We start from the raw sequence: 22172 nt of genomic DNA on the forward strand, positions 1-22172 counted from the left end.
GGAAGGGGTTCCCGGCCTTCCCGGCGCACCTCAGGATGAGGCCGGTCTCACGAGGAAATTCGAGAAGAGCCACGTGGGTGGGGCCACATGCCGAACGCCCCCGATTCCCCGGTCCGCCCTTGAGAAGGACCCGAGGCCCGGACCCCTCTTCGAAGGCAACCCTGTGGGTGAAGGCACAACACGAAGGGGCGCTGCCACCCCCGTGCATCGTCCGCAAAGACCCGCGGGTTCCACACACAGCTCGACGAGGGGCCTGAGACCCCCTGAGCAACTCGAGAGGCCAGCGGGGTTCCCTTCCTCAGACAAGACGAGGCTTGACTCTCCTTTCCCAACTCTGCAGGGACCCTGCGGTCGGAGTCCGAAACGGAGAGGAAGCCTGAGGTTCCTGCCTCCCTTCGAGGTGAGGCCCTCTTCCGTTGCGCCAGACCCAGCGGAGTCCCGAGGGGCCCCGCCACCTCCACAGGATCCCTCGCCTCTCAGAGGCACCCTGGGAAGTTTCCTAAGGTCCCCGGCAGAAGGCGAGGGACACGAGGGTTTCCCGCCGCCCCCCGAGTAAGACCTCGAGAGTCCTTCTTCAACGCGTCTCGAGGCCCTAGTCCCCTCCCGTGACTCGAGAGCCAGGACGAGCTCCCCCTCGCCACGCGCATGGAGACCTGACTTCCCTGGCGCCGCACGAGAGGCTCCCTGAGATCCTCGTCGTGCCTCGGGAGAAAACCCCCACGGGCGCCGCAGCGCGAGGAAACCCCTGAGACGCCCCCGTCCTCGCGAGCTGAGGGCCTTCTTTTCCTGCATGGCCTGGAGAGCAATCCCGGGTCCTCTCTCCAAACGGAAGAGGAGGCTGGACTCCCTTGAGGCCGCTCAGGGGGCTCCAAGAGACCCGCGTCGCGACTCGAGAGGAGAGCGGAGGCCTTGGCTTCCCCTCGAGACGAGGCCTGACTCCCCGGGGGAGCCTGGAATGCAACCCCGAGATCCCTGCCTTCCCTGGAGAGGAATATTAGGTCCCAGACACACGCCTAGGTGAGGTCTCTTCGGCCCTGCCGTGACTCGAGCGCCACCCCCAGCTTTCCCTCGCAACCCGAGGGGAAGATTGGGCTTCCCAGGGCCAACCCAAGGGGAAGGCTGAGATCCCCGTCGTGACTCGAGAATCCCGCCGCAACTCGAGAAAAACCACGTGGTTCCCACCTCTTGGCAAGATGAGGCCCTTGCCCGCCACGGCGTCTCAAGGGAAGTCCCCTGTTCCGCCCTGAAGGGCGAAACGGTCCCTGACAGCCTTCCTGCGACCCCCAAAAGTCCCCCGACACGCCGGGTTCCCTCGAGGGGAACACCGAGGGTCCCGGCACCGCTTCCTCTGAGCCCCTTCTCCCCTCCTGATCGCGACAGGAGAGGCGATTCCCCTGCGTGGTCTGGAAGGGGTTCCCGGCCTTCCCGGCGCACCTCAGGATGAGGCCGGTCTCACGAGGAAATTCGAGGCGAGCCACGTGGGTGGGGCCACATGCCGAACGCCCCCGATTCCCCGGTCCGCCCTTGAGAAGGGCCCGAGGCCCGGACCCCTCTTCGAAGGCAACCCTGTGGGTGAAGGCACAACACGAAGGGGCGCTGCCACCCCAGTGCATCGTCCGCAAAGACCCGCGGGTTCCACACACAGCTCGACGAGGGGCCTGAGACCCCTTGAGCAACTCGAGAGGCCAGCGGGGTTCCCTTCCTCAGAAAAGACGAGGCCTGACTCTCCTGTCCCAACTCTGCAGGGACCCTGCGGTCGGTGTCCGAAACGGAGAGGAAGCCTGAGGTTCCTGCCTCCCCTCGAGGTGAGGCCCTCTTCCGTTGCGCCAGACCCTGCGGAGTCCCGAGGTGCCCCGCCACCTCCACAGGATCCCTCGCCTCTCAGAGGCACCCTGGGAAGTTCCCTAAGGTCCCCGGCAGAAGGCGAGGGACACGAGGGTTTCCCGCCGCCCCCCGAGAGTCCTTCTTCAACGCGTCTCGAGGCCCTAGTCCCCTCCCGTGACTCGAGAGCCAGGACGCGTTCCCACTCGCCACGCGCATGGAGACCTGACTTCCCTGGCGCCGCACGAGAGGCTCCCTGAGATCCTCGTCTTGCCTCGGGAGAAAACCCCCACGGGCGCTGCAGCTCGAGGAAACCCATGAGACGCCCCCTTCCTCGCGAGCTGAGGGCCTTCTTTTCCTGCATGGCCTGGAGAGCAATCCCGGGTCCTCTCTCCAAACGGAAGAGGAGGTTGGACTCCCTTGAGGCCGCTCAGGGGGCTCCAAGAGCCCCGCGTCGCGACACGAGAGGAGAGCGGAGTCCTTGGCTTCCCCTCGAGATGAGGCCTGACTCCCCAGGGGAGCCTGGAATGCAACCCCGAGATCCCTGCCTTCCCTGGAGAGGAATATCAGGTCCCGGACACACGCCTAGGTGAGGTCTCTTCGGCCCTGCAGTGACTCGAGCGCAACCCCCAGCTTTCCCTCGCAACCCGAGGGGAAGATTGGGCTTCCCAGGGCCAACCCAAGGGGAAGGCTGAGATCCCCGTCGTAACTCGAGAATCCCGCCGCAACTCGAGAAAAACCACGTGGTTCCCACCTCTTGGCAAGATGAGGCCCTTGCCCGCCACGGTGTCTCAAGGGAAGTCTCCTGTTCCGCCCTGAAGTGCGAAACGGTCCCTGACAGCCTTCCTGCGACCCCCAAAAGTCCCCCGACACGCCGGGTTCCCTCGAGGGGAACACCGAGGGTCCCGGCAGCGCTTCCTCTGAGCCCCTTCTCCCCTCCTGATCGCGACAGGAGAGGCGATTTCCCTGCGTGGTCTGGAAGGGGTTCCCGGCCTTCCCGGCAAACCTCAGGATGAGGCCGGTCTCACGAGGAAATTCGAGACGAGCCACGTGGGTGGGGCCACATGCCGAACGCCCCCGATTCCCCGGTCCGCCCTTGAGAAGGACCCGAGGCCCGGACCCCTCTTCGAAGGCAACCCTGTGGGTGAAGGCACAACACGAAGGGGCGCTGCCACCCCCGTGCATCGTCCGCAAAGAACCGCGGGTTCCAAACACAGCTCGACGAGGGGCCTGAGACCCCCTGAGCAACTCGAGAGGCCAGCGGGGTTCCCTTCCTCAGACAAGACGAGGCCTGACTCTCCTTTCCCAACTCTGCAGGGACCCTGCGGTCGGAGTCCGAAAGGGAGAGGAAGCCTGAAGTTCCTGCCTCCCCTCGAGGTGAGGCCCTCTTCCGTTGCGCCACACCCAGCGGAGTCCCCAGGGGCCCCGCCACCTCCACAGGATCCCTCGCCTCTCAGAGGCACCCTGGGAAGTTCCCTAAGGTCCCTGGCAGAAGGCGAGGGACACGAGGGTTTCCCGCCGCCCCCCGAGAAAGACCTCCAGAGTCTTTCTTCAACGCGTCTCGAGGCCCTAGTCCCCTCCCGTGACTCGAGAGCCAGGACGCGCTCCCTCTCGCCACGCGCATGGAGACCTGACTTCCCTGGCGCCGCACGAGAGGCTCCCTGAGATCCTCATCGTGCCTCGGGAGAAAACCCCCACGGGCGCAGCAGCTCGAGGAAACCCCTGAGACGCCCCCGTCCTCGCGAGCTGAGGGCCTTCTTTTTCTGCATGGCCTGGAGAGCAATCCCGGGTCCTCTCTCCAAACGGAAGAAGAGGCTGGACTCCCTTGAGGCCGCTCAGGGGGCTCCAAGAGACCCGCGTCGCGACTCGAGAGGAGAGCGGAGTCCTTGGCTTCCCCTCGAGACGAGGCCTGACTCCCCGGGGGAGCCTGGAATGCAACCCCGAGATCCCTGCCTTCCCTGGAAAGAAATATCAGGTCCCGGACACACGCCTAGGTGAGGTCTCTTCGGCCCTGCAGTGACTCGAGCGCAACCCCCAGCTTTCCCTCGCAACCCGAGGGGAAGATTGGGCTTCCCAGGGCCAACCCAAGGGGAAGGCTGAGATCCCCGTCGTAACTCGAGAATCCCGCCGCAACTCGAGAAAAACCACGTGGTTCCCACCTCTTGGCAAGATGAGGCCCTTGCCCGCCACGGCGTCTCAAGGGAAGTCCCCTGTTCCGCCCTGAAGGGCGAAACGGTCCCTGACAGCCTTCCTGCGACCCCCAAAAGTCCCCCGACACGCCGGGTTCCCTCGAGGGGAACACCGAGGGTCCCGGCACCGCTTCCTCTGAGCCCCTTCTCCCCTCCTGATCGCGACAGGAGAGGCGATTCCCCTGCGTGGTCTGGAAGGGGTTCCCGGCCTTCCCGGCGCACCTCAGGATGAGGCCGGTCTCACGAGGAAATTCGAGACGATCCACGTGGGTGGGGCCACATGCCGAACGCCCCCGATTCCCCGGTCCGCCCTTGAGAAGGACCCGAGGCCCGGACCCCTCTTCGAAGGCAACCCTGTGGGTGAAGGCACAACACGAAGGGGCGCTGCCACCCCCGTGCATCGTCCGCAAAGACCCGCGGGTTCCACACACAGCTCGACGAGGGGCCTGAGACCCCCTGAGCAACTCGAGAGGCCAGCGGGGTTCCCTTCCTCAGACAAGACGAGGCCTGACTCTCCTGTCCCAACTCTGCAGGGACCCTGCGGTCGGAGTCCGAAACGGAGAGGAAGCCTGAGGTTCCTGCCTCCCCTCGAGGTGAGGCCCTCTTCCGTTGCGCCAGACCCAGCGGAGTCCCGAGGGGCCCCGCCACCTCCACAGGATCCCTCGCCTCTCAGAGGCACCCTGGGAAGTTCCCTAAGGTCCCCGGCAGAAGGCGAGGGAAACGAGGGTTTCCCGCCGCCCCCCGAGAAAGACCTCGAGAGTCCTTCTTCAACGCGTCTCGAGGCCCTAGTCCCCTCCCGTGACTCGAGAGCCAGGACGCGCTCCCCCTCGCCACGCGCATGGAGACCTGACTTCCCTGGCGCCGCACGAGAGGCTCCCTGAGATCCTCGTCGTGCCTCGGGAGAAAACCCCCACGGGCGCCGCAGCTCGAGGAAACCCCTGAGACGCCCCCGTCCTCGCGAGCTGAGGGCCTTCTTTTCCTGCATGGCCTGGAGAGCAATCCCGGGTCCTCTCTCCAAACGGAAGAGGAGGCTGGACTCCCTTGAGGCCGCTCAGGGGGCTCCAAGAGACCCGCGTCGCGACTCGAGAGGAGAGCGGAGTCCTTGGCTTCCCCTCGAGACGAGGCCTGACTCCCCGGGGGAGCCTGGAATGCAACCCCGAGATCCCTGCCTTCCCTGGAGAGGAACATTAGGTCCCGGACACACGCTTAGGTGAGGTCTCTTCGGCCCTGCAGTGACTCGAGCGCAACCCCCAGCTTTCCCTCGCAACCCGAGGGAAAGATTGGGCTTCCCAGGGCCAACCCAAGGGGAAGGCTGAGATCCCCGTCGGAACTCGAGAATGCCGCCGCAACTCGAGAAAAACCACGTGGTTCCCACCGCTTGGCAAGATGAGGCCCTTGCCCGCCACGGCGTCTCAAGGGAAGTCCCCTGTTCCGCCCTGAAGGGCGAGACGGTCCCTGACAGCCTTCCTGCGACCCCCAAAAGTCCCCCGACACGCCGGGGTCCCACGAGGGGAACACCGAGGGTCCCGGCACCGCTTCCTCTGAGCCCCTTCTCCCCTCCTGATCGCGACAGGAGAGGCGATTCCCCTGCGTGGTCTGGAAGGGGTTCCCGGCCTTCCCGGCACACCTCAGGATAAGGCCGGTCTCACGAGGAAATTCGAGACGAGCCACGTGGGTGGGGCCACATGCCGAGCGCCCCCGATTCCCCGGTCCGCCCTTGAGAAGGACCCGAGGCCCGGACCCCTCTTCGAAGGCAACCCTGTGGGTGAAGGCACAACACGAAGGGGCACTGCCACCCCCGTGCATCGTCCGCAAAGGCCCGCGGGTTCCACACACAGCTCGACGAGGGGCCTGAGACCCCCTGAGCAACTCGAGAGGGCAGCGGGGTTCCCTTCCTCAGGCAAGACGAGGCCTGACTCTCCTGTCCCAACTCTGCAGGGACCCTGCGGTCGGAGTCTGAAACGGAGAGTAAGCCTGAGGTTCCTGCCTCCCCTCGAGGTGAGGCCCTCTTCCGTTGCGCCAGACCCAGCGGTGTCCCGAGAGGCCCCTCTAACTCCTCAGTATCCCTCACCTCTCTGAGGCACCTGGGAAGTTCCCTAAGGTCCCCTGTAGAGGTCGATGGAAACGAGTGTTTCCCGCCCCAACCCAAGAAAGACCTTGAGAGTCCTTCTTAAATGCCTCTTGAGGCCCTAGTCCCTCCCATGACTCGAGAGCAATGACGCGATCTGCCTGGCCACACGCATGGAGTCAGGCTTCTCTGGCGCCGCACGAGAGGCTCCCTGAACTCCCCATCATATCTCGTGAGAAACCCCACACTGGCGCCGCAGCTCGAGAAAACCCATGAGACGCTCCCGTCATCATGAGAGGAGGGCCATCTTTAACTGCATGGTATGCAGATCAAGCGTGAACCTTCTGTCCAAGCTACACAGGACGCTTGACTCCCTTTAGGCCACTCATTGGGCTCCAAGAGTTACGCGTCCCGACTCGAGAGGATAGTGGAGTCCTTTGCTTCCACTCGAGACGAGGCGTGACCCACCGGGTGAGACTGGAATGCGACCCTGATATCCCTGTTGGCCCTGGAGAGGAACATTACGTCCTGGACCCAAGTCTAGATGAGGACTCTTTGCCCTGAAGTGACTCGAGAGCAACCCCCAGCTCTCTCTGACAAGTTGAATGGAAGACTGGACTTCCTGGGCCAACACAAGAGGAAGCCTGAATTCCCCGTTGTAACTCGAGAATCCCGCCTCAACTCGAGAAAAACCACGTGTTTCCCTCGTCATCGCAATATGAGGCCTTTGCCCGCTACAGCATCTCCAGAGAATTCCCACGTTCCGTCTTGAAGTGCGAAACTGTACTTGGCACCCTTGATGCGACCTCAAAAGTGCCGTGACATACCGGTCTCACTCGAGGGGACCACCGAGGTTCCCGGCACCACTTCATCTGAGCCCCTTCTCCCCTTCTGATCGCGACCGGTGGGTCGATTCCCCTGCTTTGTCTGCAAGGGGTTCCCGAGCTTCCCGGCGCACCTCAGGATGAGGCCGGTCTCCCGAGGAAATTCGAGACGTAGCCTCGTGGGTGGTACCACATGCTGAAAGACCCCAATTTTCCGGTACGCTCTTGAAAAGAATCCGATGCCCAGACACCTCTTTGAAGGCAATCCTGTGGATGAAGGCACAACACGAAGGGGCACTGACACCCCCGTGCATCGTCCGGAAAAACCCGAAGGTTCCACACTCAGCTCAACAAGTGGCCTGTCACTCCGTGAACAACTCGAAAGGCAAGGGGAAGTCCATTCCTCCACAGAAGACGAGGCGTGACTCTCTTGTCCATACTCTGCAGGTACCCTGCGACCCGAGTCAGATATGGAGAGGACCCCTGAGGTTCCTGCCTCCATTCGAGATGAGGCCCTCTTCGATTGCACCAAACCCAGTTGAGTAACGAAAGGCCCCTCCCAAATCCACAGTGTCCCTGACTTCTCAGAGGCACCCTTAGAAGTTGCCTGAGGTCACCGACACAAATCAAGGGAACCCAGGGTTCCCTGCCGCAACCCGAGAAAGACCTCAAGAGTCCTTCTTCAATGCGTCTTGAGGCCCGATTCGCCTACTATGACTCGAGAGCAATCACGCACTCCCCTTCACCACAGGCACGGAGACCTGACGTCCCTAGCACCACACGAGAGGGTCTCTGAGCTCCCCGTTGTACCTCGTGAGAAATCTGATACTGGCGCCGCAGCTGGAGAAAACCCACGAGACGCCCCCGTCATCGTGAGATGAGGGCCTTTTTTCCTGTATGGCCAGGAAAACAATCCTGAGTCATCTCCAAACTCCATAGGAGGCTTCACTCCCTTTACGCCACGCAGTGGGCTCCAAGAGATACCCGTCGCGACTCGACAGGAGAGCGGAGTCCTTTTTTTCCCCTCAAGACGAGGCCTGACTCTCCGGGTGAGTCGAGAATGCAACCCTGAGATCCCTGTTGGCCCAGTAGTGGAACACTAGGTCCTGGACACAAGCGTAGATGAGGTCTATTTTGCCCTGCAGTGACTGGAGAGCAATCCCCAGTTCTAACTTGCAACTCGAATGGAATACTGGATTTTCCTGGCGCCACACAAGAGGCTCCCTGAGATCCCCGTGGTACTTCATGAGACACCCCACACTGGCGCCGCAGCTCGAGAAAACCCACGAGACGCCACCGTCATCTCGAGATGAGGGCCTTCTTTTCCTGCATGGCCTGGAGTCCAATCCCGAGTCCTCTCTCCAAACTCCACAGGAGGCTTGGCTCCCTTTAGTACACACAGTGGGCTCCAAGAGATACCCATCGCGACTCGAGACGAGAGCGGAATTCTTTGCTTACCCTCGAGGTGAGAACTGACTCCCCGGATGAGTCTGGAATGCAAACCCGAGATCCCTGTCGCCCCTGGAGAGCAACGTTAGATCCTGGACACAAGCCTAGATTAGGTCTCTTTTGCCCTGCAGTGACTCTAGCGCAATCCCCAGCTGCCCCTCGCAACCCGAATGGAAGATTGGATTTCAAGGCCAACAAGAGGAAGCCTAAATTCCCGGTCATAACTCGAGAATCCCGCCGCAACTCGAGCAAAACCACGTGGTTCTCCCGTCATCGCAAGATGAGGCCCTTGCCCGCTACAGCGTTTCAAAAGATGTCCCAGGTTCCGTCTTGAAATGCGAAACGGTACTTGGCACCCTTGATGCGACCCCAAAAGTCCCCCAACACGCCGGTCTCACTCAAGGGGAACACCGAGGTTCCCGGCACCACTTCATTTAAGCCCCTTCTCCCCTCCTGATCGTGACCGGTGGGTCGATTCCCCTGCTTTGTCTGCAAGGGGGCCTGACCTTCCCTGCACAACTCAGGATGAGGCCGGTCTCATGGGGAAATTCGATACGTAGCTTTGTGGGTGGTGCCACTTGCTGAAAGACTCCAATTTCCCGGTCCGCTCTTGATAAGAATCCGATGCTCGGACACCTCTTGGAAGGCAGCCTTGAGTATGAAGGTACAACACGAAGGGGCACTAACACACCTGTGCATCATCCGGAAAAACGGGCAGGTTACACACACAGCTCGACAAGTGGCCTGTCACCTCGAGAACAACTCGAGAGGCAAGAGGAGTCCCATCCTCCAGAAAAGACGAGGCCTGACTCTCCTGTACCAACATGCAGGGACCTTGCGATCTGAGTCAGAAATGGAGAGGAACACTGAGGTTCCTGCTTCAAATTGAGATGAGCCCCTCTTACATTCCACCAAATGCAGAGGAGTCTCGAGAGGCCCCTCCAAACTGCACAGTATCCCTGACTTCTCAGAGGCACTCTGAGAAGCTCCCTGAGGTCGCAGGCACAAGTCAAGGGAACCCTGGGTTTTATGCAGTGACCCGAGAAAGACCTCGAGAGTCCTTCTTCAACCCGTCTTGAGGCCCGATTACCCTACCATGACTTGAGAGCAATGACGAGCTCCCCCTAGCCATCTCATGGGGACCTGACTTCCCTGGTGCCACACGAGAGGCTCCCTGAGCTCCCTCTCGTACCTCGTCAGAAACCCGGCACTAGCGCAGCAGTCTAGAAAACCCACGAGACGCCGCCATCATCGCGAGATGAGGGCCTTCTTTTCCTGCATGGCCTGGAGAGGAATCCCGAGTCCTCTATCCAAACACCACAGGAGGCTTGACTCCCTTTAGGGCACACAGTGGGTTCCAAGAAATACCCATCGCGACTCAAAAGGACAGCGGAGTTCTTTGCTTCCCCTCGAGACGAGGCCTGATTCCCCGGGTGAGTCTGGTATGCAACCCCAAGATCCCTGTCGCCCCTAGGGACGAGCATTAAGTCCTGGACACAAGCCTAGATGAGGTCTATTTTGCCCTGCAGTGACTCGAGAGCAATCCCCAGCTCTCCCTTTAAACTCGAATGGAAGATAGGACTTCCCTGGCCCAACACATGAGGAAGACTGTATTCCCCGTCGAAACTCGAGAATCCCGCCACAACTCGAGAAATGCCACGTGGTTCCCCCGTCATCCCAAGATGAGGCCCTTGCCCCCTACAGCGTCTCAAGAGAAGTCCCACGTTCTGTCTTGAAGTGCGAAACGGTATTGGCACCCTTGATGCGCCCTCAAAAGTTCCTCGACACACCAGTCTGACTCGAGGAGAACACCGAGGTTCCCGGCACCACTACATCTGGGCCCCTTCTCCCCTCCTGATCGCGACAGGAGGGTCGATTCCCCTGTTTTGTCTTGAAGGGGTTCCCACCTTTCCCGGTGCATCTCAGGATGAGGCCGGTCTCACGAGGATATTCGAGACATAGCCACGTGGATGGTGAAACATGCCGAAAGACCCCGATTTCCCGGTCCGCTCTTGATAAGATCCTGATGCCCGGACACCTCTTTGAAGATAACCCTTTTGATGAAGGCACAACACTTAGGGGCACTGACACCCCTGGGTATCGTCCGGAGAAACCCGCAGGTACCACACACAGCTCGAGAAGTGACCTGTCACCCCGTGAACAACTGGAGAGGCAAGCAGAGTTCCATTCCTCCACACAAGACGAGGCCTGACTCTCCTGTTCGAACTCTGCAGCGAAACTGCGATCCGAGTCAGATCTGGCCCAGGGGAAGTCAGGAGAGGAAACATGAGTTTCCTGCCTCCACTCGAGATGAGGCCCTCTTCCATTGCACCGAACCCAGTGGAGTCCCGAGAGGCCCCTCCCAACTGCACAGTATCCCTGACTTCTCAGAGGCACCCTTAGACCTTCCTGAGATCACCGGCACAAGTTGAGGGAACCAAGGGTTTCCTGCCCCAACCCGTAAAAGACCTCGAGAGTCCTTCTTCAACGCGTCTTGAGGTGCGATTCCCCTACCATGACTCGAGAGCAATGACGCGCTCCCCCTAGCCACGCGCATAGAAACCTGACTTCCCTGGCGCCACAGGAGAGGCTCCCTGAGCTCCCCATTATACCTCGTGAGCAACACCACACTGGAGCCGCAGCTCGAGAATACCCATGAGACGCCCCAGTCCTCACGAGATGAGGGCCTTCTGTTGCTGTATGGCCTGGAGAGCAATCCTGAGTCCTCTCTCCAAACTCCACAGGAGGCTTGACTCATTTTAGGCCACACAGTGAGCTCCAAGATATACCCGTCGCGACTTGACAGGAGAGCGGTGTCCTTGGCTTCCCCTCGAGACGAGGCCTGACTCCCCGGGTGAGTCGAGAATGCAATGCTGAGATCGCTTTCGCCCCAGCAGAGAACATTAGGTCCTGCACACAAGCCTAGATGAGGTCTATTTGGCCCTGCAGTGTCTCGAGAGCAATCCCCAGTTCTAACTCACAATTCGAATGAAAACTGGACTTCCCTGGGCCAGTTGAAGAGGAAGCCTGAATTCCCGGTTGTAACTCGAGAATCCCGCCCCAACTCAAGAAAAACCACGTGGTTCCCCCGTCATCGAAAGATGAGGCCCTTGCCCGCTACAGCGTCTCAAGAGAAGTCCCACGTTCCGTATTGAAGAGCGAAAAGTTACTTGGAACCCTTGATGCGACCCCAAAAGTTCCCCGACATACCAGTCTCACTTGAGGAGAACACCGAGGTTCCCGGCACCACTTCATCTGAGACTCTTCTCCCCTCTTGATCGCGACAGGAGGTTCGATTCCCCTGCTTTGTCTGGAAGGCGTTCCCGACCTTCCTGGCGCACATCAAGATGAGGCCAGTCTCACGAGGAAATTCGAGACATAGCCTCGTGGGTGGTGCGGCATGCCAAAAGACCCCGATTCCCTGGTCCGCTCTTGATAAGAACCCGATGGCAGAACCCAACTCGAAGGCAATCCTGTGGAACAAGGCACAACACGAAGGGGCAGTGACACCCCAGTGCATCGTCCAGAAAAACCCGCAAGTTCCACATACAAATCGACAAGTGGCCTGTCACCCCATGAACAACGCGAGAGTCAAGCGGAGTTCCATTCCTCCACACAAGACGAGGCCTGACTCTCCTGTCCCAACTCTGCAGGGACTCTGCGATCCGAGTCAGATCCGGCGCATTCGAAGCCAGGAGAGGAACCCTGTGGTTCCTGCCTCAACTTGTCATGAGGCCCTCTTCCATTGCACCAAACCCAGTGGAGTTCCGAGAGGCCCCTCCCAACTCCACAGTGACCCTGACTTCTCAGAGGCACGCTGAGAAGCTTCCTGAGGTCACTGGCACAAGTCGATGGAACCCAGGGTTTCCTGCTGCAACCCAAGAAAGACCTCGAGAGTCCTTCTTTAACACGTTTTCAGGCCCAATTCCCCTACCATGACTCGAGAACAATGACGGGCTCCCTCTCACCACGTGCATAGAGACCTGACTGCCCTGGCACCACATGAGAGGCTCACTGAGCTCCCAGTCTTACTTCGTGAGAAACCCCACACTAGCGCCACAGCTCGAGAAAACCTACGAGACGCCCCAGTCATCGGGAGATGAGGGCCTTCATTTCCTGCATTGCCTGGAGAGCAATCCCGTGTCCTCCCTCCAAACACCAGAGGAGGTTTGACTCCCTTTAAGCCACTCAGTGGGCTCCAAGACATACCCGTCCGACTCGAGAGGAGAGCAGAGTCCTTTGCTTCCCCTCGAGACGAGGCCTGACTCCAGGGTGAGTCTGGAATGCAACCCCGAGATTCCTGTCGCCCCTTGACATGAACATTAGGTCCTGCACACAAGCCTTGGTGGGGTCTCTTTTGCCTTCAGTGACTAGAGCGCACCTCCAGCTCTTCCTCGAATCTCAAATGGAAGATAAGACTTTTGTGGGCCAACACAAGAGGAAGCATGAATTCCCTGTGGTAACTCAAATATCCCACCGCAACTAGAGAAAAACCAAGTGGTTCCCCAGTCATTCCAAGATGAGGCCCTTGCCCGCTGGAGCACCCCAAGAGAAGTCCCACGTTCCAATTTGAAGAGCGAAACGGTACTTGGAACGCGTTATGCGACCCCAAAAGTTACCCGACATACCTGTCTCACTTGAGGGAAACACCGAGGTTCCCAGCAGCACGTCATCTGAGCCACTTCTCCCCTCCTGATCGCCACAGGAGGGTCGATTCCTCTGCTTTGTCTGGAAGGGTTTCATGACCTTCGCGGCACACCTCAGGATGAGGCCGGTTTCATGAGGAAATTCGAGATTAGCCACGTGGGTGGTGCCAAATGCTGAACGACCCCGATTTCCCAGTCCGCTCTTCATAAGAACACGATGCCCGGACACCTCTTCCGAGGCAACCCTGTGGATGAAGACACAAAACGCAGGGTCACTGACACCCCCATGCATCGTCTGGAAAAACCTGCAGATTCCACACACAGTTTGACAAGGGGCCTGAAACCCCATGAACAACTCGCGAGGCAAGCGGAGTTCCATTCCTCAGAAAAGACATAGCCTGACTCTCCTGTCCCAACTCTGCAGGGACACTACGATCAGAGTCAGTATTGGAGAGGAAGCCTGAGGTTCCTGCCTCCACTCGAGATGAGGCCCTCTACCATTGCGACAAACCCAGTGGAGTCCCGAGAGGCCCCGCCAAATCCACAGCGTCCCTCACCTCTCAGAGGCACCCTGGGAAGTTCCCTCAGGTCTCCGGCAGAAGTCGGGGGAAAGGAGGGTTTCCCGCTGCAACCCGAGAAAGACATCGAGAGTCCTTCTTCAACGCGTCTTGAGGCCCTAGTCCCCTCCCATGACTCGAGAACAATGACGCGCTCCTTCTCGCCACGTGCATGGAGACATGACTTCCCCGGCGCCGCACGAGAGGCTCCCTGAGATCCTCGTCGTGCGTCGGGAGAAAACCCCCACGGGTTCCGCAGCTCGAGGAAACCCCTGAGATGCCCCCGTCCTCGCGAGGTGAGGGCCTTCTTTTCCTGCCTGGCCTGGACAGTAATCACGAGTCCTCTTTCAAAAGTGAAGAGGAGGCTGGACTCCCTTGAGGCCACTCATGGGGCACCAAGATATCCGCGTCACAACTCGGGAGGAGAGCGGAGTCCTTTGCTTCCCCTCGAGGCGAGGCCTGACTCCCCGGGGGAGCATGGGATGCAACCCCGAGATGCTTGTCTTCCCTGGAGAGGAGCATTAGGTCCTGGACACACGCCTAGATGAGGTCTCTTTGGCCCTGCAGTGACTCGAGCGCACCCCCCAGCTTTCCCTCGGCACTAGAATAGAAGATTGGGCTACCCAGGGCCGACACAAGAGGAAGCCTGTAATCCCCCGTCGTAACACGAGAATCCCGCCGCAACTCGAGAAAAACCACGTGGTTCCCACCTCTTGGCAAGATGAGGCCCTTGCCCGCCACGGCGTCTCAAGGGAAGTCCCCTGTTCCGCCCTGAAGGGCGAAACGGTCCCTGACAGCCTTCCTGCGACCCCCAAAAGTCCCCCGACACGCCGGGTTCCCTCGAGGGGAACACCGAGGGTCCCGGCACCGCTTCCTCTGAGCCCCTTCTCCCCTCCTGATCGCGACAGGAGAGGCGATTCCCCTGCGTGGTCTGGAAGGGGTTCCCGGCCTTCCCGGCGCACCTCAGGATGAGGCCGGTCTCACGAGGAAATTCGAGACGAGCCACGTGGGTGGGGCCACATGCCAAACGCCCCCGATTCCCCGGTCCGCCCTTGAGAAGGACCCGAGGCCCGGACCCCTCTTCTAAGGCAACCCTGTGGGTGAAGGCACAACACGAAGGGGCACTGCCACCCCCGTGCATCGTCCGCAAAGGCCCGCGGGTTCCACACACAGCTCGACGAGGGGCCTGAGACCCCCTGAGCAACTCGAGAGGCCAGCGGGGTTCCCTTCCTCAGACAAGACGAGGCCTGACTCTCCTGTCCCAACTCTGCAGGGACCCTGCGGTCGGAGTCCGAAACGGAGAGGAAGCCTGAGGTTCCTGCCTCCCCTCGAGGTGAGGCCCTCTTCCGTTGCGCCAGACCCAGCGGTGTCCCGAGAGGCCCCTCTAACTCCTCAGTATCCCTCACCTCTCAGAGGCACCTGGGAAGTTCCCTAAGGTCCCCTGTAGAGGTCGATGGAAACGAGTGTTTCCCGCCCCAACCCAAGAAAGACCTTGAGAGTCCTTCTTAAATGCCTCTTGAGGCCCTAGTCCCTCCCATGACTCGAGAGCAATGACGCGATCTGCCTGGCCACACGCATGGAGTCAGGCTTCTCTGGCGCCGCACGAGAGGCTCCCTGAACTCCCCATCATATCTCGTGAGAAACCCCACACTGGCGCCGCAGCTCGAGAAAACCCATGAGACGCTCCCGTCATCATGAGAGGAGGGCCATCTTTAACTGCATGGTATGCAGATCAAGCGTGAACCTTCTGTCCAAGCTACACAGGACGCTTGACTCCCTTTAGGCCACTCATTGGGCTCCAAGAGTTACGCGTCCCGACTCGAGAGGATAGTGGAGTCCTTTGCTTCCACTCGAGACGAGGCGTGACCCACCGGGTGAGACTGGAATGCGACCCTGATATCCCTGTCGGCCCTGGAGAGGAACATTACGTCCTGGACCCAAGCCTAGATGAGGACTCTTTGCCCTGAAGTGACTCGAGAGCAACCCCCAGCTCTCTCTGACAAGTTGAATGGAAGACTGGACTTCCTGGGCCAACACAAGAGGAAGCCTGAATTCCCCATTGTAACTCGAGAATCCCGCCTCAACTCGAGAAAAACCACGTGTTTCCCTCGTCATCGCAATATGAGGCCTTTGCCCGCTACAGCATCTCCAGAGAATTCCCACGTTCCGTCTTGAAGTGCGAAACTGTACTTGGCACCCTTGATGCGACCTCAAAAGTGCCGTGACATACCGGTCTCACTCGAGGGGACCACCGAGGTTCCCGGCACCACTTCATCTGAGCCCCTTCTCCCCTTCTGATCGCGACCGGTGGTTCGATTCCCCTGCTTTGTCTGCAAGGGGTTCCCGAGCTTCCCGGCGCACCTCAGGATGAGGCCGGTCTCCCGAGGAAATTCGAGACGTAGCCTCGTGGGTGGTACCACATGCTGAAAGACCCCAATTTTCCGGTACGCTCTTGAAAAGAATCTGATGCCCAGACACCTCTTTGAAGGCAACCCTGTGGATGAAGGCACAACACGAAGGGGCACTGACACCCCCGTGCATCGTCCGGAAAAACCCGAAGGTTCCACACTCAGCTCAACAAGTGGCCTGTCACTCCGTGAACAACTCGAAAGGCAAGGGGAAGTCCATTCCTCCACAGAAGACGAGGCGTGACTCTCTTGTCCATACTCTGCAGGTACCCTGCGACCCGAGTCAGATATGGAGAGGACCCCTGAGGTTCCTGCCTCCATTCGAGATGAGGCCCTCTTCGATTGCACCAAACCCAGTTGAGTAACGAAAGGCCCCTCCCAAATCCACAGTGTCCCTGACTTCTCAGAGGCACCCTTAGAAGTTGCCTGAGGTCACCGACACAAATCAAGGGAACCCAGGGTTCCCTGCCGCAACCCGAGAAAGACCTCAAGAGTCCTTCTTCAATGCGTCTTGAGGCCCGATTCGCCTACTATGACTCGAGAGCAATCACGCACTCCCCTTCACCACAGGCACGGAGACCTGACGTCCCTAGCACCACACGAGAGGGTCTCTGAGCTCCCCGTTGTACCTCGTGAGAAATCTGATACTGGCGCCGCAGCTGGAGAAAACCCACGAGACGCCCCCGTCATCGTGAGATGAGGGCCTTTTTTCCTGTATGGCCAGGAAAACAATCCTGAGTCATCTCCAAACTCCATAGGAGGCTTCACTCCCTTTACGCCACGCAGTGGGCTCCAAGAGATACCCGTCGCGACTCGACAGGAGAGCGGAGTCCTTTTTTTCCCCTCAAGACGAGGCCTGACTCTCCGGGTGAGTCGAGAATGCAACCCTGAGATCCCTGTTGGCCCAGTAGTGGAACACTAGGTCCTGGACACAAGCGTAGATGAGGTCTATTTTGCCCTGCAGTGACTGGAGAGCAATCCCCAGTTCTAACTTGCAACTCGAATGGAATACTGGATTTTCCTGGCGCCACACAAGAGGCTCCCTGAGATCCCCGTGGTACTTCATGAGACACCCCACACTGGCGCCGCAGCTCGAGAAAACCCACGAGACGCCACCGTCATCTCGAGATGAGGGCCTTCTTTTCCTGCATGGCCTGGAGTCCAATCCCGAGTCCTCTCTCCAAACTCCACAGGAGGCTTGGCTCCCTTTAGTACACACAGTGGGCTCCAAGAGATACCCATCGCAACTCGAGACGAGAGCGGAATTCTTTGCTTACCCTCGAGGTGAGAACTGACTCCCCGGATGAGTCTGGAATGCAAACCCGAGATCCCTGTCGCCCCTGGAGAGCAACGTTAGATCCTGGACACAAGCCTAGATTAGGTCTCTTTTGCCCTGCAGTGACTCTAGCGCAATCCCCAGCTGCCCCTCGCAACCCGAATGGAAGATTGGATTTCAAGGCCAACAAGAGGAAGCCTAAATTCCCGGTCATAACTCGAGAATCCCGCCGCAACTCGAGCAAAACCACGTGGTTCTCCCGTCATCGCAAGATGAGGCCCTTGCCCGCTACAGCGTTTCAAAAGATGTCCCAGGTTCCGTCTTGAAATGCGAAACGGTACTTGGCACCCTTGATGCGACCCCAAAAGTCCCCCAACACGCCGGTCTCACTCAAGGGGAACACCGAGGTTCCCGGCACCACTTCATTTAAGCCCCTTCTCCCCTCCTGATCGTGACCGGTGGGTCGATTCCCCTGCTTTGTCTGCAAGGGGGCCTGACCTTCCCTGCACAACTCAGGATGAGGCCGGTCTCATGGGGAAATTCGATACGTAGCTTTGTGGGTGGTGCCACTTGCTGAAAGACTCCAATTTCCCGGTCCGCTCTTGATAAGAATCCGATGCTCGGACACCTCTTGGAAGGCAGCCTTGAGTATGAAGGTACAACACGAAGGGGCACTAACACACCTGTGCATCATCCGGAAAAACGGGCAGGTTACACACACAGCTCGACAAGTGGCCTGTCACCTCGAGAACAACTCGAGAGGCAAGAGGAGTCCCATCCTCCAGAAAAGACGAGGCCTGACTCTCCTGTACCAACATGCAGGGACCTTGCGATCTGAGTCAGAAATGGAGAGGAACACTGAGGTTCCTGCTTCAAATTGAGATGAGCCCCTCTTACATTCCACCAAATGCAGAGGAGTCTCGAGAGGCCCCTCCAAACTGCACAGTATCCCTGACTTCTCAGAGGCACTCTGAGAAGCTCCCTGAGGTCGCAGGCACAAGTTAAGGGAACCCTGGGTTTTATGCAGTGACCCGAGAAAGACCTCGAGAGTCCTTCTTCAACCCGTCTTGAGGCCCGATTACCCTACCATGACTTGAGAGCAATGACGAGCTCCCCCTAGCCATCTCATGGGGACCTGACTTCCCTGGTGCCACACGAGAGGCTCCCTGAGCTCCCTCTCGTACCTCGTCAGAAACCCGGCACTAGCGCAGCAGTCTAGAAAACCCACGAGACGCCGCCATCATCGCGAGATGAGGGCCTTCTTTTCCTGCATGGCCTGGAGAGGAATCCCGAGTCCTCTATCCAAACACCACAGGAGGCTTGACTCCCTTTAGGGCACACAGTGGGTTCCAAGAAATACCCATCGCGACTCAAAAGGACAGCGGAGTTCTTTGCTTCCCCTCGAGACGAGGCCTGATTCCCCGGGTGAGTCTGGTATGCAACCCCAAGATCCCTGTCGCCCCTAGGGACGAGCATTAAGTCCTGGACACAAGCCTAGATGAGGTCTATTTTGCCCTGCAGTGACTCGAGAGCAATCCCCAGCTCTCCCTTTAAACTCGAATGGAAAATAGGACTTCCCTGGCCCAACACATGAGGAAGACTGTATTCCCCGTCGAAACTCGAGAATCCCGCCACAACTCGAGAAATGCCACGTGGTTCCCCCGTCATCCCAAGATGAGGCCCTTGCCCCCTACAGCGTCTCAAGAGAAGTCCCACGTTCTGTCTTGAAGTGCGAAACGGTATTGTCACCCTTGATGCGCCCTCAAAAGTTCCTCGACACACCAGTCTGACTCGAGGAGAACACCGAGGTTCCCGGCACCACTACATCTGGGCCCCTTCTCCCCTCCTGATCGCGACAGGAGGGTCGATTCCCCTGTTTTGTCTTGAAGGGGTTCCCACCTTTCCCGGTGCATCTCAGGATGAGGCCGGTCTCACGAGGATATTCGAGACATAGCCACGTGGATGGTGAAACATGCCGAAAGACCCCGATTTCCCGGTCCGCTCTTGATAAGATCCTGATGCCCGGACACCTCTTTGAAGATAACCCTTTTGATGAAGGCACAACACTTAGGGGCACTGACACCCCTGGGTATCGTCCGGAGAAACCCGCAGGTACCACACACAGCTCGAGAAGTGACCTGTCACCCCGTGAACAACTGGAGAGGCAAGCAGAGTTCCATTCCTCCACACAAGACGAGGCCTGACTCTCCTGTTCGAACTCTGCAGCGAAACTGCGATCCGAGTCAGATCTGGCCCAGGGGAAGTCAGGAGAGGAAACATGAGTTTCCTGCCTCCACTCGAGATGAGGCCCTCTTCCATTGCACCGAACCCAGTGGAGTCCCGAGAGGCCCCTCCCAACTGCACAGTATCCCTGACTTCTCAGAGGCACCCTTAGACCTTCCTGAGATCACCGGCACAAGTCGAGGGAACCAAGGGTTTCCTGCCCCAACCCGTAAAAGACCTCGAGAGTCCTTCTTCAACGCGTCTTGAGGTGCGATTCCCCTACCATGACTCGAGAGCAATGACGCGCTCCCCCTAGCCACGCGCATAGAAACCTGACTTCCCTGGCGCCACAGGAGAGGCTCCCTGAGCTCCCCATTATACCTCGTGAGCAACACCACACTGGAGCCGCAGCTCGAGAATACCCATGAGACGCCCCAGTCCTCACGAGATGAGGGCCTTCTGTTGCTGTATGGCCTGGAGAGCAATCCTGAGTCCTCTCTCCAAACTCCACAGGAGGCTTGACTCATTTTAGGCCACACAGTGAGCTCCAAGATATACCCGTCGCGACTTGACAGGAGAGCGGTGTCCTTGGCTTCCCCTCGAGACGAGGCCTGACTCCCCGGGTGAGTCGAGAATGCAATGCTGAGATCGCTTTCGCCCCAGCAGAGAACATTAGGTCCTGCACACAAGCCTAGATGAGGTCTATTTGGCCCTGCAGTGTCTCGAGAGCAATCCCCAGTTCTAACTCACAATTCGAATGAAAACTGGACTTCCCTGGGCCAGTTGAAGAGGAAGCCTGAATTCCCGGTTGTAACTCGAGAATCCCGCCCCAACTCAAGAAAAACCACGTGGTTCCCCCGTCATCGAAAGATGAGGCCCTTGCCCGCTACAGCGTCTCAAGAGAAGTCCCACGTTCCGTATTGAAGAGCGAAAAGTTACTTGGAACCCTTGATGCGACCCCAAAAGTTCCCCGACATACCAGTCTCACTTGAGGAGAACACCGAGGTTCCCGGCACCACTTCATCTGAGACTCTTCTCCCCTCTTGATCGCGACAGGAGGTTCGATTCCCCTGCTTTGTCTGGAAGGCGTTCCCGACCTTCCTGGCGCACATCAAGATGAGGCCAGTCTCACGAGGAAATTCGAGACATAGCCTCGTGGGTGGTGCGGCATGCCAAAAGACCCCGATTCCCTGGTCCGCTCTTGATAAGAACCCGATGGCAGAACCCAACTCGAAGGCAATCCTGTGGAACAAGGCACAACACGAAGGGGCAGTGACACCCCAGTGCATCGTCCAGAAAAACCCGCAAGTTCCACATACAAATCGACAAGTGGCCTGTCACCCCATGAACAACGCGAGAGTCAAGCGGAGTTCCATTCCTCCACACAAGACGAGGCCTGACTCTCCTGTCCCAACTCTGCAGGGACTCTGCGATCCGAGTCAGATCCGGCGCATTCGAAGCCAGGAGAGGAACCCTGTGGTTCCTGCCTCAACTTGTCATGAGGCCCTCTTCCATTGCACCAAACCCAGTGGAGTTCCGAGAGGCCCCTCCCAACTCCACAGTGACCCTGACTTCTCAGAGGCACGCTGAGAAGCTTCCTGAGGTCACTGGCACAAGTCGATGGAACCCAGGGTTTCCTGCTGCAACCCAAGAAAGACCTCGAGAGTCCTTCTTTAACACGTTTTCAGGCCCAATTCCCCTACCATGACTCGAGAACAATGACGGGCTCCCTCTCACCACGGGCATAGAGACCTGACTGCCCTGGCACCACATGAGAGGCTCACTGAGCTCCCAGTCTTACTTCGTGAGAAACCCCACACTAGCGCCACAGCTCGAGAAAACCTACGAGACGCCCCAGTCATCGGGAGATGAGGGCCTTCATTTCCTGCATTGCCTGGAGAGCAATCCCGTGTCCTCCCTCCAAACACCAGAGGAGGTTTGACTCCCTTTAAGCCACTCAGTGGGCTCCAAGACATACCCGTCCGACTCGAGAGGAGAGCAGAGTCCTTTGCTTCCCCTCGAGACGAGGCCTGACTCCAGGGTGAGTCTGGAATGCAACCCCGAGATTCCTGTCGCCCCTTGACATGAACATTAGGTCCTGCACACAAGCCTTGGTGGGGTCTCTTTTGCCTTCAGTGACTAGAGCGCACCTCCAGCTCTTCCTCGAATCTCAAATGGAAGATAAGACTTTTGTGGGCCAACACAAGAGGAAGCATGAATTCCCTGTGGTAACTCAAATATCCCACCGCAACTAGAGAAAAACCAAGTGGTTCCCCAGTCATTCCAAGATGAGGCCCTTGCCCGCTGGAGCACCCCAAGAGAAGTCCCACGTTCCAATTTGAAGAGCGAAACGGTACTTGGAACGCGTTATGCGACCCCAAAAGTTACCCGACATACCTGTCTCACTTGAGGGAAACACCGAGGTTCCCAGCAGCACGTCATCTGAGCCACTTCTCCCCTCCTGATCGCCACAGGAGGGTCGATTCCTCTGCTTTGTCTGGAAGGGTTTCATGACCTTCGCGGCACACCTCAGGATGAGGCCGGTTTCATGAGGAAATTCGAGATTAGCCACGTGGGTGGTGCCAAATGCTGAACGACCCCGATTTCCCAGTCCGCTCTTCATAAGAACACGATGCCCGGACACCTCTTCCGAGGCAACCCTGTGGATGAAGACACAAAACGCAGGGTCACTGACACCCCCATGCATCGTC

Source organism: Bubalus kerabau, chromosome 22 (assembly GCF_029407905.1).
Source record: "Bubalus kerabau isolate K-KA32 ecotype Philippines breed swamp buffalo chromosome 22, PCC_UOA_SB_1v2, whole genome shotgun sequence".
NCBI classification, from domain to species: domain Eukaryota; kingdom Metazoa; phylum Chordata; class Mammalia; order Artiodactyla; family Bovidae; genus Bubalus; species Bubalus kerabau.